Raw genomic sequence first — 3932 nt, forward strand, 5'->3', positions numbered from 1 at the left:
CTCGGCACATTGTTGTGCGCAAAGAAGCCGCTTCTTCGCCTCCGGGAGAATCGGCGAGCGGCAGCTTCCCAAAGGCGAAGATGCAAGCCGCACCACGCAGGCACAGTGTGGGCAGCATTCAGACTTAGAGAAACCAGTACTTTACCACTCTCCTGCCTTTTCCATTGCTATTATATTGGAAAAGAACGAGTTTTGGACAGCTACCTTTCATTCTTGCAAAACTCTTTGCAGACCTCCGTGCAAGTTTTAGAACAAGATTTTGGATGTTTTCTTTCCTGGCAGAGTTTCTCTTTGCAAGATATGCTGGAAAAGCTTTTTGCTGAGTGTTTAGCGGCCAGTCACGCAGAAGACGCAGATACGCAGCTCTCCGAAGCTAAGTGCCGACCCGGGCATCTTTCGGCACAAACCGCTCTCAGGAGCTCCCTGCGCTCGGCACATTGTTGTGCGCAAAGAAGCCGCTTCTTCGCCTCCGGGAGAATCGGCGAGCGGCAGCTTCCCAAAGGTGAAGATGCAAGCCGCACCACGCAGGCACAGTGTGGGCAGCATTCAGACTTAGAGAAAACAGTACTTTACCACTCTCCTGCCTTTTCCATTGCTATTATATTGGAAAAGAATGAGTTTTGGACAACTACCTTTCATTCTTGCAAAACTCTTTGCAGACCTCCGTGCAAGTTTTAGAACAAGATTTTGGATGTTTTCTTTCCTGGCAGAGTTTCTCTTTGCAAGATATGCTGGAAAAGCTTTTTGCTGAGTGTTGAGCGGCAAGACACGCAGAAGACGCAGATACGCAGCTCTCCGCAACTAAGTGCCGGTCCCGGGCATCTTTTGGCACAAACCACTCTCAGGAGCTCCCTGCGCTCGGCACATTGTTGTGCACAAAGAAGCCGCTTCTTCGCCTCCGGGAGAATCGGCGAGCGGCAGCTTCCCAAAGGCGAAGATGCAAGCCGCACCACGCAGGCACAGTGTGGGCAGCATTCAGACTTAGAGAAAACAGTACTTTACCACTCTCCTGCCTTTTCCATTGCTCTTATATTGGAAAAGAACGAGTTTTGGACAACTACCTTTCATTCTTGCAAAACTCTTTGCAGACCTCCGTGCAAGCTTTAGAACAAGATTTTGGATGTTTTCTTTCCTGGCAGAGTTTCTCTTTGCAAGATATGCTGGAAAAGCTTTTTGCTGAGTGTTGAGCGGCAAGACACGAAGAAGACGCAGATACGCAGCTCTCCAAAGCTAAGTGCCGGTCCCGGGCTTCGTTTGGCATAAGCCGCTCTTAGGTGCTCACCGCGACCGGCCCAATGCTCTGGGTGCGAAGAAGCCGCTTCTTCGCCTCCGGGAGAATCGGCGAGCGGCAGCTTCCCAAAGGCGAAGATGCAAGCCGCACCACGCAGGCACAGTGTGGGCAGCATTCAGACTTAGAGAAACCAGTACTTTACCACTCTCCTGCCTTTTCCATTGCTATTATATTGGAAAAGAACGAGTTTTGGACAACTACCTTTCATTCTTGCAAAACTCTTTGCAGACCTCCGTGCAAGCTTTAGAACAAGATTTTGGATGTTTTCTTTCCTGGAAGAGTTTCTCTTTGCAAGATGTGGTGGAAAAGCTTTTTGCCGAGTGTTGAGCGGCAAGACACGCAGAAGACGCAGATACGCAGCTCTCCGCAACTAAGTGCTGGTCCCGGGCATCTTTTGGCACAAACCGCTCTCAGGAGCTCCCTGCGCTCGGCACATTGTTGTGCGCAAAGAAGCCGCTTCTTCGCCTCCGGGAGAATCGGCGAGCGGCAGCTTCCCAAAGGCGAAGATGCAAGCCGCACCACGCAGGCACAGTGTGGGCAGCATTCAGACTTAGAGAAAACAGTACTTTACCACTCTCCTGCCTTTTCCATTGCTCTTATATTGGAAAAGAACGAGTTTTGGACAACTACCTTTCATTCTTGCAAAACTCTTTGCAGACCTCCGTGCAAGCTTTAGAACAAGATTTTGGATGTTTTCTTTCCTGGCAGAGTTTCTCTTTGCAAGATATGCTGGAAAAGCTTTTTGCTGAGTGTTTAGCGGCCAGTCACGCAGAAGACGCAGATACGCAGCTCTCCGAAGTTAAGTGCCGACCCGGGCATCTTTCGGCACAAACCGCTCTCAGGAGCTCCCTGCGCTCGGCACATTGTTGTGCACAAAGAAGCCGCTTCTTCGCCTCCGGGAGAATCGGCGAGCGGCAGCTTCCGAAAGGCGAAGATGCAAGCCGCACCACGCAGGCACAGTGTGGGCAGCATTCAGACTTAGAGAAAACAGTACTTTACCACTCTCCTGCCTTTTCCATTGCTATTATATTGGAAAAGAACGAGTTTTGGACAACTACCTTTCATTCTTGCAAAACTCTTTGCAGACCTCCGTGCAAGATTTAGAACAAGATTTTGGATGTTTTCTTTACTGGCAGAGTTTCTCTTTGCAAGATATGCTGGGAAAGCTTTTTGCTGAGTGTTGAGCGGCAAGACACGCAGAAGACGCAGATACGCAGCTGTCCGAAGCTAAGTGCCGGTCCCGGGCTTCGTTCGGCACAAGCCGCTCTTAGGTGCTCACCGCGACCGGCCCAATGCTCTGTGTGGGAAGAAGCCGTTTCTTCGCCTCCGGTGGAATCGGCGAGCGGCAGCTTCCCAAAGGCGAAGATGCAAGCCGCACCACGCAGGCACAGTGTGGGCAGCATTCAGACTTAGAGAAAACAGTACTTTACCACTCTCCTGCCTTTTCCATTGCTATTATATTGGAAAAGAACGAGTTTTGGACAACTACCTTTCATTCTTGCAAAACTCTTTGCAGACCTCTGTGCAAGCTTTAGAACAAGATTTTGGATGTTTTCTTTCCTGGCAGAGTTTCTCTTTGCAAGATATGGTGGAAAAGCTTTTTGCCGAGTGTTTAGGGGCCAGACACGCAGAAGACGCAGATCAGCAGCTCTCCGCAACTAAGTGCCGGTCCCGGGCATCTTTCGGCACAAACCGCTGTCAGGAGCTCCCTGCGCTCGGTACATTGTTGTGCACAAAGAAGCCGCTTCTTCGCCTCCGGGAGAATCGGCGAGCAGCAGCTTCCCAAAGGCGAAGATGCAAGCCGCACCACGCAGGCACAGTGTGGGCAGCATTCAGACTTAGAGAAAACAGTACTTTACCACTCTCCTGCCTTTTCCATTGCTATTATATTGGAAAAGAACGAGTTTTGGACAACTACCTTTCATTCTTGCAAAACTCTTTGCAGACCTCCGTGCAAGCTTTAGAACAAGATTTTGGATGTTTTCTTTCCTGGCAGAGTTTCTCTTTGCAAGATATGCTGGAAAAGCTTTTTGCTGAGTGTTGAGCGGCAAGACACGCAGAAGACGCAGATACGCAGCTCTCCAAAGCTATGTGCCGGTCCCGGGCTTCGTTTGGCACAAGCCGCTCTTAGGTGCTCACCGCGACCGGCCCAATGCTCTGGGTGCGAAGAAGCCGCTTCTTCGCCTCCGGGAGAATCGGCGAGCGGCAGCTTCCCAAAGGCGAAGATGCAAGCCGCACCACGCAGGCACAGTGTGGGCAGCATTCAGACTTAGACAAACCAGTACTTTACCACTCTCCTGCCTTTTCCATTGCTCTTATATTGGAAAAGAACGAGTTTTGGACAGCTACCTTTCATTCTTGCAAAACTCTTTGCAGACCTCCGTGCAAGCTTTAGAACAAGATTTTGGATGTTTTCTTTCCTGGCAGAGTTTCTCTTTGCAAGATGTGGTGGAAAAGCTTTTTGCCGAGTGTTGAGCGGCAAGACACGCAGAAGACGCAGATACGCAGCTCTCCGACACTAAGTGCCGGTCCCGGGCTTCTTTCAGCAGAAGCCGCTGTCAGGAGCTCCCTGCGCTCGGCACATTGTTGTGCACAAAGAAGCCGCTTCTTCGCCTCCGGGAGAATCGGCGAGCGGCAGCTT

This window comes from Molothrus aeneus, unplaced genomic scaffold, assembly GCF_037042795.1.
Source record: "Molothrus aeneus isolate 106 unplaced genomic scaffold, BPBGC_Maene_1.0 scaffold_44, whole genome shotgun sequence".
In the NCBI taxonomy this organism is placed as follows: domain Eukaryota; kingdom Metazoa; phylum Chordata; class Aves; order Passeriformes; family Icteridae; genus Molothrus; species Molothrus aeneus.